This window comes from Gambusia affinis, linkage group LG05 (assembly GCF_019740435.1).
Source record: "Gambusia affinis linkage group LG05, SWU_Gaff_1.0, whole genome shotgun sequence".
Classification (NCBI taxonomy): Eukaryota; Metazoa; Chordata; class Actinopteri; order Cyprinodontiformes; family Poeciliidae; genus Gambusia; species Gambusia affinis.
Window position 1 is genome coordinate 29438355 of NC_057872.1, and position 14605 is coordinate 29452959.

General features: G+C 37.0%; 1 protein-coding gene across 9 annotated transcripts in view; it reads left to right on the top strand.

Moving 5' to 3' along the window:
* The window catches only part of syngap1b (synaptic Ras GTPase activating protein 1b), a 169844-nt gene that overhangs the window by 75442 nt on the left and 79797 nt on the right, over nucleotides 1-14605 (top strand). The gene's annotated exons all lie outside the window — the stretch shown is intronic.

A 14605-nucleotide genomic window follows, 5' to 3' on the forward strand; every position in this document is an offset into this window, starting at 1 on the left:
ACTAGGTTTGTCTGTAAGATTATTTTAATTTTGTTCTAATTCAATGCTTGGGTCTTGGGTTTATTTATGTTGATGTGGTCTGTTAAAGACAACCTCTCTGCTGTAAGAGTTAATTATGTAAAAATGTTCTCCTACTAAATCAATCTACTCACAACATGGCTTCAATCTTTCATACCAAACAAACAAAACAATTTCCTGCATCTCTACTTACCTACATGCTCTATTAAAGACTTTCTATCCCTCAGGCATGCAATTTCACTCTGTGTTTGTTGTGTAATCTGTGCCTGTATTTATTACGTGTTTCTGCCTCTACTGTCTGCAGAAACTGAGTGAATGCATGAAAATTAGCTAGAAAATCATTGTTATAAATAGCAGAGAAGTAAGTCATGAGCATATGATGTGAACTTCCCTCTGTTTTAAATACATTCTCCATATTTTAGGTGGTGCATGAAACAACTATAACTGCAGAAAGAGTGATGCAAGTAGCAGAACATCCTCACTTATTTCTGATCACGAGTCACAGTGAAACATATTTATTTGTTATTCACATTTGATTTGGTTTTATGTTACAACCCTCTCGGTCCATCCCTGTTTTCTGAGTTGCTTGAGTTGTAGATTTTTAAAATTAAATCTCTCACATGACATTAATGAACTGCGAACTGTTTCTGAGAAAAAAATAAAAGCATTTATACAAGTTTTTTTATACTATTGACTCTTCATAGCAAAGAATTCCTGACCTAATATCTGGTCTTTGATATTTTGTGAGATGTAAGTTTTTAAATGTTGCTCTAAACAAGAGGAAGTTCACTTTTATTATAGACTAGACAGCGGTATATTATAAAACCAACACCTCTAATGTATGTTTCCTCGTGACTAATGAAATGAAACCTGTAGTGAAAAAGTTATGCTGGCCTTTTAAACTAAAACCTACAAATACTCTTCAAAATAAAAGTCTAGATATTTTAGGCAACTAATTACTGCAACATTAGATTCCAGGTCACTCATGGTACCAAACTAGTGACAACAAAGGAATGCTGCCCTTTTAAAATAAAGTTTACAGATTAGTCTCAAAATAACAACCACATTTACTGCAGTACTGAAAACTTAAACCCCCTTTAGATGCTTCTTTGATTTTGCGTTTGACATGATTCTTTTGTGTCACGATCAATTGAAAGATCCTCACGAGGAATGAAAATTTTAAATCAATCCAAAAACATCTTGCCCCGATGCATCTTGGGAGGTAGCAATTAACCCATCACCTGTGAACTGTAAACATTAATGTAGGATTGCAGAATCAGTTTGACGTACGACAAATAAATGACAGAATCTACAACTGCTCGCAAAACAAAAACATCATTCAGAGTCCGTCTAATTTGAGAAATAAGTTGACCAACAGAATCTTGTGCAGAATATTTAGTTGGATTTAAAGCACTGAATGTATATGGACAGTGTGTAGGAGGATAGCAACACAGAGCGGGTTCTTCTAGGATTTAAAATGTCAAAGTTATCTATAATAGGAGGTTTATGGTTTTTATTGCACAACTATGATGTGAAAGAAGTTTACGTTCCACCAGTGACCTAAACTGGCCTGGCATAAAAAGTTGTTTGTTTTTGGCCTTTCAAAATAAAGCTAGCAGCTAATTAAATTTAGATTTTTCAACAGTGCCTGTGTTTCTTCAGTAATGTGTATACTAAAGAATTTGTTGTTTTAACCTTAAAGTAGTTGAGGACAAACTGTTCAAAGTCGAGGAACATCTTGTGTTTCTTCCCTTGTTGCATTTTCACGGAGAAAAAAAAATTAAGTTTGGAGTTAAAAACTTTTTTATGTTTACCTTTAGGGCTTGAGTTGCTTTGTAGCAGCATTACAAATACATAACCATCGTTAAGATGTCAAAACGTATCAAAAGAAGCAGACAGACTGACATGCCTTCACATGTGCCACATCAAACGACATCAGCTCATTTGACAGTTTCCCCTGCGGCACTCTGGAGGTCTGGCACATCTGCATATGCACCAGTGGGAAATAAACTGCTTCCAACAGCTGTTAAATATGTTTAAACCCCTCCAGGCCTTAAAGTAGTCCACACCAGCATCACCTTCTGACAAAATGGCAGTCATTTTCTCACCATAGTTATACACTTTTCAAACAATTTGCTGAGTATGTGCACTCAGCGACATCCAGCTTCACACTGACTTGCACACTCTCACACCTGGCAGATGCCCAGCACAACCAGCATTTTAAAAATAATTTGCATGCACTTCACAGCTCCAGTATTTAGGATGAAGTGTTATGTTCAGGCTCAGCTGTACCTGGAGGTGGAAACAGATCTGATTTTGCTGCATTGCCTTTACATAGATTTATATTAAAGAAATCCATTTCCTTTTAATGATTTTTTAATAAAACTGTCTTTGTCATTTCCATCAAAGTTCCTCATGTGTGGGGCGTGCTGTGGTGGCGCAGGGGGTTAGCACGCTCCACGTTTGGAGGCTTTAGTCCTCGACGCGGACGTCGCGGGTTCGACTCCCGGTCCCAGCGACCTTTGCCGCATGTCTTCCCCCCTCTCCTCACCCTCTTTCCTGTCTGCCTACTGTCGCAAAAAATACGAGCCACTAGCGCCGCAAAAACTCTTCGGAGAAAAAAATGGAAAAAACAAAGTTCCTCATGTGCATCAGCTACACGTACCAAAGTTCATCAGCTGTGGCAAAGCATCTGCAGAGCAGAACAGGAGATTAAGCGACAGGCAACAGTGGCTCAGTAGAAAGGAGTTCATCCTGTAACCGATTCAAACCCTTCTGCTCCATCTGTCTTTGTGTCCTTAGGTATGACACTTCACTCACCTCTTCTGTTAGTGGTGGTCAGAAGGCCCGACAGCAGCTGTGGCTACAATGTCTAGCTGTGATAGCTTACCACCATCAACATCTGAATGTGTGTGTGAGTGTATGTGTGGGGGAGTAATAGTGTTAAGTGCTTTTTCCGTCTGTTGGACTGAGTAAAGTGCAAATCAAGCACAGGCCTTTTACCATATTTTTGTACAAAACAGAGCTAACATAAATTCTGTATCATTTGTACATGAAGTATGATGTAGAGCAGGTCCTCAAAGTCGGTCCTCGAGGGCCGACATCCTGCTTGCTTTAGTTCTCTCCCTGGTGGCACCAACAACCTTTTCAGCAGGTCAATGTTCTTAGGCCTTCTAACAGCCATCATTTAATCCAGGTGTGTTAAACCAAGGAGAGAACTAAAACATGCAGGATACTGGCCCTCCAGGACCCACTTTGGGGACCCCTGCTGTAGAGCAAAAGTTTGAAAGAATCGTTAAATTTGTACAAAATACCTCCAGCATAATTAACATGATTGTTGCATAAAAAGACTTTTAATGGAGTGCATTTTAATCATGTGTAATATAACCATTTGGGAATTTAAGTCTCTTGCTTAGACTTTCCTTTCTTAATAGCAACATCCCAATGCTTCAACACACACATCCACACACACACACGCACACACCCGCACGCACACACACAGATTAATTTTTCTTTAGACGACAACTCTCACCATGTTCCAGTTCCAGGAATATCACAAATACATGAAGCACAAGCAGACAAAGTGTTTTTCTGCATTTTGTTGTATCAACAATGCCTTCCAGCAATACAGCATTGCAATCTGTTTGAACAGGGAAAGGTGAAAATATGTTGTCATAAAGGTGTCTACTGCTGTCTAAATGTGGTTGAAAGGTAGTCAGGGTTAATGAAATGGGGATCTTTGGGACAAAAGCCTAAATTTGAAAAGGACCAATTGAGTAAAAGGTCAACATTTCAAATTTGTGAGATAAAAACCATGGACTGGTAAATCGTAAATAATCATAAGTATATCACAGGCCATCCATTGTTTAGACATGCAACTAGGCTAAAGTGCAGAGGAAATGTTGACCATTACAGTCATTGCTACTGTTTACACTTGGCAGCCAAATGACTGCAGAACAGTTAAAAACAGTTTGGACTGAAGCTAAATAAGCTAATTCATAAAGCCTGCTTCATTGTGAAGTTAATGGTGACTCAACAGTGTTCTTGGTACTCCCCTAAACAATCCAAAAGTTTTATCTCCAAAACAATTACTTAGACTTTGGACCTCATACTGACATGACTCTCCATCACAATGTGTCCAAGGACAAGAAGATCAAAGCCTGCTTGTACGATTCTGGCCTGTTTTTCACTGATACTCTGGAACCCAGAAATCCTTCACAAGAAGGATTTCCACAATATTTGGGTAATACTTACAATCAATAGAGTCTATTCTGCTGAGTTCCTAATCAGAAGAATCTCAAAAGACTTACCAAAGTACACCCAAGTTAAGTCATAAATTGAAAGTTTAAGCAAATTAGCTTAGGCCTTTGAACTGCACTTCTCAAGACTGATGACTCACTTTTCCAGCATTTAACCACTGTCAAAGGAAACTGTCTCCCTGGTGCAAAACACAGGTGGAGAACTTCTGCAGTTGGTAAATGTGCAGAAGGACAAAGTAATTTACGTGGTAATAACAGTTACAGAATTGTTGGCTGTAGAGAGTTTGAGCCATCAAGGTAAGCTCTGTGGGGATTTCTAAACACTGCAGAAGCTGTTACAGAAATAGTATTGTGTTATTTGCAGCCATAGCAACACTGAAGGTAGTGGATAAGCTGTGAGAGGAAAACTGAACTAAGGACTGGCTCAGTCTGAAGTGGTCATTTAATTTTTCCATTGCTACTTTAATGGGGCGCTTTAATGAGAAATTCTCTCTGATAATTTCAGGGTTAGATTCAAAGCTCTTTTAACATGACAGAAATAATTACTTACTAATTGCATAATCAAATATTGCTACACCAGTTTATAAAACAAAAGTTACAGCTTTCTATGTGCAATATGTAGTCTAAGTCTTACATTTTTCTGCATTAAAAATTCACTTTTACTTTTGCAAAAAGTCTAAATCTTTTTAAATGTAGAAATCCACTGAGATTTTCACACACAGCCATCTCTATAAAAACACAAAACATCAGACCTTAATGTAGATGGACAACAGCAGCAAAATGTTTAAACAAAAAAGTAGCACATGTTGTGTTGACTGTGATTTTGCAGTTGCCTGACAGAAACTGTTTCAAAGAACAAATCTTACTTTTTAATTTTTTCTCTTTTTTTGATAAAAGAAATTTGCACCACTTCAGCACTGGTGTCATTTCCAGTGTATTAGTTGTAAATCAGAAATCAATGCCAATTGGGTCAATGTGATCAGTGACCAAGTTGACTGTCACTGATCAATAAAAGCCAGTAAAACATTTATTTCTGTTTTTTACATTTTAACACTAAGCAACTTGTTCAAAAAGAATAAATCGTGTTACTCCCCTTACAAAAAAATCCCATGTGAAAATCACATGTGACTTTCACATGTGATCACATGTGGTTCACACAAATTTTACATGTGAATGATGTGAATCACATGTGAAAGCACATGAATACGTGTGATTTTGGAACGTTTCGTGGTAAAATCATATGTGATTCACATGTGATTCACACATTTCCACGTGTGATCACATGTGATGTTCATGGGATTTTTTGTAAGGGTCATTTAGGTTGATTAAAAACCGTCAGAAATGCAATTATAAATTTAATTTCTGCAACTTTGGTTTTTATGAGTTCGTCAAGGACTTTTCTGAGTAAAAATTCCAATCTTTATTTTGTTTTCCATCCTTGAACTTGGAATTCCTGACCTAAAAGAACAAATCTACTGCACCATTAGAGTTAATTTCTTATGTAATTCATGCTAGAAATGTCATACCAGCCTTTGCCTTTCAGTGGCTTCGACTTACTGATTAGTTTGTTCAAAAAATGCTGCCTCTCCAAAGAAACACACTCCATCTGGACATGGACATATTTTTCATTTTCAAGGTAGCTCATTATTTTGTTGCATCCTCCGAATCTGGTTTCCTTCTCCGTTAAGTTAAGATGACATATTTCCGAACAAACAGGCCTTCTAAATTTCATGCTGGGTTCTGATTTCTACACATGTAGTCGGAAACACCTGCCAACAGAGACTGAAGCAAATACAACTATTGCTATTTATGCAAGAGACACTGTTAATTAGTTTTCTGCCTTCTGTCACTTCATGCTGCTTCTACAATTTAAGATATAACACTCAGAAATAAATGACCTGCTCTTCTATTTTTGCTCTCCATACACAAAACAAGGTTTAAATGACTGTAATATGAACCCAGTTCATTTTACATACATTTGAATGATTTGCTTTATTGTTCTTAAATAAAATATAGTGACTTTTAGTTGAGCTAAAATGTGCTTTGCATTTTTTCCAACGTCTGCCTGAAAATGACCTGTTTCTCAGAAAGTTTGTACTCTTTTAATTGTTTTTGTTTTTTTTGTCAATTTGGTTTTATTCACACCAGATGGAGCAGTTAAAAGTTGCTTTAAATGTTGTTGGTCTATCTAGATATAAATAGAAACTGAATATCTTAAAATAAGGGGTTTTTTTTGGAGACATGACAATATGGTATGTTGATATTTCAGCTGGCATTAATTGGATAAATATTTTTATTCAAAGTTGTACATGCCAATGTGAAACAACATACAGTGTCCTCAATTTTTATTTTGACCCTTGTACATTAAATATTTAGTGCAGTATCATTTTCTTACACTACAGACACAATTATTTTGGCAAGTGCCACAAATGTTGAGACTTAACATTTTTCATATTTTATAACAAGGATTTGGCTTTGTCTCAGACCTCTGCACCTAAATCAGCATCATTCAGGGAGAATTATTCATTTGATGCTACAACCAGTGAGATTTTTACTTATTTCCTTCTAAAAAAATTGTTTCAGATAACGTATGCACATTTATGATCTTGACTGTCTCTGTAAAGGCTAAAAGGAGGCGGCCGGGAGGTTCTGTGGGCTTCAGCTGCTTCATAAGTTGTTTTATAGCTCAGCTTAATGAACAGAGCGGCGGTGGATCAATAATGGGACTGGAAGATAAACTCTGATAGTTAACGGCTGTTAGCACAGCCGAAAATCTTTAAACGATTTAATTTCTCGCTCAAAAAAATTAAGTCTCTCATCAACTTTTTAATTATTTCACTTCAGTAAGAGATGAGTTATGTTTGTAATAATTGGCTAAATATATGTACATATAAAATATTTTCATTCTTATACTTGCTTATTTTCCTGTATGTACATTTCCTAGACTGAAATGCATAATGCATAGAGTACATTGCGCATAAGGAATTATGCAACCCTGTTTGTATGTTGGTGATAAAAGACTATCAAGTTTATCTGAAGCCATGAAGATTATATTTTGGTTAAGCCACGATTACATTGTTTGTTATGGAGTAAAATGAATATTTTTGTGGCATAAGTTTTTAGTTTCTAAGCTCCTCTCATAAAATGCAGGTATTAGCAAGATCAGCAACTTCTGAGTCATAAATACAGATAACTTGTGGAAACGGTTAAGGAAGAAAATAGATAAAAATTGATAAATATCTCTGCATCTTTCTTGCAGCTTCTTCGATTATATATCACATTAATAATAGATGAATCAGATTTGCTGGTTAGAATGAATTAAGAAATAAGAAAAACATAAAAAAGTTGGAAAATGTATTAATCTAATCATTTTGCTAATATAGCCCGGATCATTGGGTATGTACATACACGCTAGACTGTCTTGTAGCATTGTTGAAATTTTCAAGACATAAAAGAACCCCTAACCCCTCAAACGACACACACACACACCCACACACACACACACACACACGCCCTCCCACCCAGCAGGTCTGAGTCAGGTTGCTTACATCACAGCATTCCTACAAGGGGTTTATTTCCAAATGGTGTGGGCGGATGTGACAAAGCTAACAATATGTTCATGTTGTTGTGCAGCTTTAACATATGTTACAGTGAAGTTCCATGTTTATGCCTTTGATATTCCGAAATATAAAATCCTTGAATTTTCTCTATGTGCATCTCTGCTTTATTTTTGTAACGGAGATCAGGGAATAATCTTGGTCCGAGGGATGCAGAGTAGGTTCGGATGCAGAGTTCTTCTACTTACCATCTGCTTGTCTATATAATCATATGTTTTTCAAACTTTCTTGGCTGAAATTATACTAAGTTGCTGATGATGATTGTAACTGAAGGAGAATTACAGCCATGATTGCCTCACAGTGTGGAATCAGACTTCTTTAAAAACTCTCCTTCCTTCCTCTCACTTTGGTGGAAGTACATTACCTGGCTGTTCATTGATCACCGTCTCAGCTGATTATTCCACATGCTGAAACACAGCAGCAGTTGGCAAGTATTGCAATGAGTCACAAATGACTTTGCAGTAACTGGAATACAGAGCTGTGATGGTGTGGGCGGACGGTGCACTGTTAGCAGGTTTCTGTATTTTAAAGGTAGAAGATGTGGGATTTTAATAGGAAGAACTCTGATTTTAACCTGTAAAAAGACATAAAATTATGGACTGATAATGTCGTGATAACATGTAATAAAATCTCTTACAAATCTTTTAAATATCCTTTTAATTGTTTACCAGAGTGTCTTAGAACTTTTAATTATTAATAATCTGGGATATTGTGTGAATATAATGTGACATATGACATATATATATATATACATATATATATGTATATATATATATATATATACATATATATATATATATATTTTTTTATTTTTATTTTTATTTTTATTTATTCACAGTTGAAACAAAAAGCTTACTTATATCGACTAGGAGGACGCATACAACTTTTTTTCCCCTCATTTATATCAAACTTCTCTTGCTTTAGATCTGTTAGAATTGCCAAAATAATTCCTACTGACTTAATGCCACAATCATGAGAGAAAGGTAGATATTTGCCTGTCCACATCTTCAAAATCAGAAGTTTACATACATTTCTTCAGTATTTGGTAGCATTACTGTTGAACTTTATGATTGGGGTCAAAGAAATTGTTGTAATTCTGGCTCCACAATTCTCTTTCTGAAATCTTGGCTGATTTCTTTTGACTTTTCCATAAGTTAGAAAAAAATGTTGCCTTGATGCATTTTTCACTTCATAAAAATCAGCCCAGCTTAAACAAGTTTTCTCTCCTAAAATGTCACAGGCGTAGTGCAGCCATGCTGAGTCCCTGTTGCAATTGGCATTTAAATATGACACTCTGCTCTCTAACTACTGTGACCAAATGAAAAACTTTTGGCGATGTCAATTGTACAATCAGTGCTTAGATAAACTCCTGAGGGTGGAATGGGAATCTAACAAATGAGAATCTAACAACCTTTATTGTATTTTCACATGACTATTTTTTTTATCACGAAGTAAAATTGCTCTTCTAACTTTGGTTTCCACTGCTCTGTTGTCTGTCAATACATTAAAGGGGTAATATTATGTCTTTTCCAGGCTCATGGAGACATTTTATAGCTCAATCAAGTAACTACGTTATAAAAATATGTCAAATATGACTCAAAATACATTTGACTTTGGATTTTATCTCCTGGAAATTGGGCTTCTGTCTCTTTAAAACCTCCTGCTCTTTCATCACAACATGACTCCTCTATTAACCCTTTAACAATGTTTTTAGCAACATTGCACTCAGAAGTAGCTCCTGTAATAAGCTCTGTAGATATGCATTTGCACCAGGTTTTTGCTAATTGCTGGTGACTAGTCTGAAGGAGTTGATTTGAAGGCGGGGCTAGGTCCAACCAGGCGTTTTGCATAGCTGAATGGTTGCCCTGGGAGATCTATCATCAAGGCAGCACTCCAGGTATGTTTTTGATGAGGGAATAATATCATTAGAAGATTTAAAGCTAAAAAAAAAGTTAATTTTAGATTTGGTACCCCTGAAAAGACCTTGTCAAATCCCCACTATGAGTAAAACTCTTTGTGTTCTGCTGTTTTTGAGCGAAAGGCCATATAGAGGTGAAAAAGAAGAGAAACACTTCTCTGAACCTGGCAGTCTATTTCACAGCAGCTGTGGCTCTCATTGTCACCATGTCTTGGCGTAAGGCCTGGTAAGGTGGCTCAGTGCACATGTAGAGTCCTGTCCTCCTTGTTCAACCATCCGTCAGCCTGTCACAAAATACAAGAGTTTCTCAGCAGAGCTTTCTGAAAGCCCACCACTTGGTCCCCTTCCTTCTTTCCATTTTCTCTTCCTGCTTCTCAGGAGTCTGGCTGTCACGCTGTGATTCCTGTTACTTCTCCTCTGCTTCGTTCCTTTCCTGTCAGCTCCAAATCCCCCGTTATCTATCCATCTGAAACATGGGGTCTGACACCGGCTGGTGTCTGCTCAGCAGTAGTTCCCCGGCAAGTGGAGCCGATCCCTCAGCCGGCGTTGGAATGACAAGGGAGGGGAGTGCACAGGATAATGCACAGTCATGCAACCTCAAAAGAAATGTGGGTCCAAAAGTTTAGGGGAATATTCAGGGAGAAAGATGAAACAATCAAGCATAGGTTCATAAATATATGTATTTTATTTACAGTAAGCTGAGCCAGTGTGCACCAAAAGCAATCTCTTGGTGATTAAAAAAAGAAATTCAGGTTTAGCAGCTCATTTCAGTTAAAAGTTAATCCAGTACAGTCAGATTGAAATCCAGTTTCATTCCAGTTGATGCCAACACATTCTACTTAAGTACTTTCCAATTTAATCAAGTTATAGATGGTATTTAATCAATACCATCAGCTTGATTAAATTAATTTTAATTGAGGATGTTGACTTCCATAAATATGATATTTTTAAAAGAGCAAAGAAAGATTCCCCGACTGTAGCAAACTGACGATATTCTGATTCTGATGCATGTCACATAATCTCATTTTCTACATCCGCAAATTGACACAAAGGTTTATTGTGCTGTTTCCGCCGGTCTAAAGGATGTGAAATATTCACCCAAAGAAAGCAGACACCTTCCAGCTCCAGATGTATGACAGGCGGGACGGAGACTCAAATATGCAGTAAAGAGTTTCATTAACAGGATAGTGAACTCTGTGTTAAAACCCAAATTAAATTTCTGGATAAAGTTTAGAGTCAGTTTCACAACACTGTCTGCAGTCTTTCAACTTTCATCTTTGTTTCTGATTATGGTATAGATAATTCTCAGTTATGCTTATCTGTGCCACAGAAGAATTTTTGTTTTTTTATCACTGAAAGAAAAATGTTTCTTTCATCTGATAAGAAACAGATAATACTCTTTTGTCAGTATAACTAACAATCTGTATCATTAGGAGTCATAAAGATTGAATGTTTACAATAACAGTTTGGAATCATATCATTAATTTTTAATTCAAGAAGCCGTTTATGTAATGAATACAAACAGAATGTGTCACTAAATTTGAACAAGGGTTTTATAAATATTTGCCACTGTTAAGGTGAATTTAATTTGAGAAATAAATTGAATTAACAGCTCTTATAACTTTTCACAAATAATGGAATGACAGGTATGAATAATTCGCAAATGAATTAATCATCTGTTGCAATTTTAGCTATTTTATTTTTGAACAGGTCGGTAGACGTGTTCTTCATTGTAATTTGTTGAGTTGCAGGATAAGGAACATGCAGGAAGTTTTGTAATATAATGGATTTTTCAGCACCAAATAAGGTAATATTCCCTCTACAGCAGGGATGCCTACATCCAGACTTTGAGAGCTATCTTGCAACATTTAGGTTCACTTCTGCTCCAACATATCTGAATAAAATGTCTGAATTCCCTCAGCAGCAGTCATTTAGTTCGGCAGAGCTCTGCTAATGTGTCATTTGTTTGATTTAGATGGAGAAAAGATGCATAAGTTGAAGGAATGTTAGAGGAAGACTGGGCTTACCTGCCTAAGAGCTGCATGACATCATGAACATACCAAGCTTCTGCTACTCTAATGTATTTCATTAGCTTGGAGGTAGACGTCCCCCTTCCTCCACAGGAAGCTCCTGGGAATGAGCCACATGCAACATCCAACAACTCAAACACACAAACCTTTTCCTCCAGGAATACCACTCTGAAGAAGAAAGTATTCCTGCTGCAAGCGTATGAGTCTCACATCCTTTGAGCCATAATCGTACTTATCTATTAACCAAGACATCTTAGAGTACTGTTTGCCTTTGCCTTTTTGATTATTTGAGTCTTTGCCTGAATGCGGCACCTCTTTGGTGCCAACAGTTTGAGCAGCTGAAACATAATAATCATTGTCTTCTGAAATTAAACCAGTATGATTCCTTTTCTGTTCCATTTTCATTTTCTTTCTAATTGGTTGACTTTTTACCGTTCATAAATGCTAATACTGCTTTGCCAGCACAGCAGTCATGCAACTGACATACAAAATTATTATCATATACCCTTAATCCTCTGAGGGCTAAACACTCTATGGAGCGCATAAACAGCGACGAAGACCTAATTTCATGATTTCTGAAGCTGCTTTTGCTACAGTGCACGTTGCTCTTGGATCATGTTCTGTCATGCTAGGCGGTTGAAGTGGACCAATCGTAAGTCTCTTTTCTTGTCAATCATTGTTGGCAGGTATTGTAGATACTTTGGCTGCTTTGTCAGTGACTCAGATATATTGTCTGTACTTGAAAATGAAATGGATCCATTTCAGTGTGTCCTGCCTTTTCATGTGTTGCTTCCATACACTTTTTAACTTTTCTTTTTTAACTTTTCTGCCCCTTTCTCCACCTTTGGTTTAGTGTTTTTCAGTTCCTGCCCAGAATACCCATAAGTCCTTCTGAAAAACAAGTGTGAGCAATCCTTTGTTCTGGAGACTAACCCGTAATATGTTTCCAATTTATGTGCTGAAGTTGCCTTGAAATGTCAACTTTATCTTGTTACATCCTGATTTACAGTGAAATATCACAGATTTTTTTGGTAACACAGATTCTCAGCTTTTAAAACTATGAGTCGTGATTTGAGGAAGCAGCATTTATCAGATTGACAGACTATTTCTTTGGATTGTTGAGGTAGTTTACAAATCAGCTTGTGAGCTCACAGGCAGGGGAAAAAATGGAAATGTGTGGAAGAGGAAACAACGCAACAGGATGTAGTCTCATGTTGGAAGGTGCAGTTTGTTACAGATTTGTGAAACTGTTGAAAACTCTCCAAGTTGCTACTTGTTCCACTGCTGAAAAACACTATTTCTAAAGCAATGCACCGCCATGAAAAAACTGTTTTAAATGAATAAATGAGGGAATGAATGCAGCTTCAAAACCCGAAAACTCAGCTTCTCACATTTTCTTGAAAAGTAAAGCAGTATAAGCACCACACGCATAATCCTCTTGGAACAATTCAAATGTTGACTAACTTACATATGGATTGCAGTCGTGGAAAAACTGGAGTTGCATCAACTTGCAAAGTAAATGCTGGTTTTTAGTAGATTTGTGTTGGGAAGAAGCAGAAGGCTGCAGAGTCGTAGCAACGCAATACAGGAAGAAGAGGAAGAAAACGACAGATGATAGGAGAGGACTGAGGGAACAGGCGGAGGAGAGCAAGAGATTACTACCATAGTACGTCAGGCTAAGCTTGCCATCTTTATTGGTAACCATGGAAATAATTATAGAGCAGACAGACAGACTGTTCGGAGAGAGTGAGGTTTGGCGGAAAAAGAAAAGAAAGGGAGGGGATAAAAGACAAGAGGGGAGAAGGAGAGGGAAGAACCAATGGGGGGTAAGGTAGGTGAAATGTTTTGTTGGAGTCCTGAAACTCTGCAGATGTTTTTGAATAAAAAAAACGTGTAGAGATGAGCTGAGAAGCGATTGCAGAGGCGGTTTAACCAGATTCTTCATCGAAGCTGCTGCGGAGTACGGTGTTGTCTTTTCTGCTCGGTTTTCTTTGTCATAAAACTACACAAAGACAAGATTTAGCTGATTGAAGATGCGTTACTTCCAGTACCGTTTGAGCGTTGACAGCAGCGGTAGAGTGTCGTCATAGCATGCATCCACCTATAGGTGGGCATTTTTAACACAGTGAGCAGTTGATTAAGTTAACATGGAGACTTATGCATTGCAACATTTTTGTACCCAAAATGAGAGTCCTATAGTTTTAGTCCTTCCATCATGTAAATAATGACTTTATGTCTTATTGCTGAAAAACTTTCTTGGTCTGGGCATTTAAGTGCTACAATCTCACTGTGTAGGAACAAAGTTTGGTATGTGCGCCTTGGGAAACACTGAGATACAAAGCCAATTATTTTTAAGACAAAGTAGAAATATGTACCATTGTTAAAACAGATGCTGATGATACAGAGAAAAAAAAACATTAGCAAAAGAGCCTAGAAGCAATTATATTGAAAACATTAACCTTAAGTTATTTCTATTCACAACAGTGCACCCTTGAGGTTGATCTGGATATTGTGTTCAGTTTAGTTTGATGATTGGCAATGTTAACACCTTATTGATTCAGGTCCCTCTAGTGACTCATCAAAAACGCAACTAGTGACAAATTTATTGCATCTGTTGAGACTTTTCACTGCAGTTAAACATTTCTAATCATATTGTACACACACTGCTTATGTTATTTGGGAACAGACTCAACACAGCCAATTGTTTGTTGTATGCAATCATTCTTACAATAATGCATTTTCCAAATGCTTTAACTAGCTTGT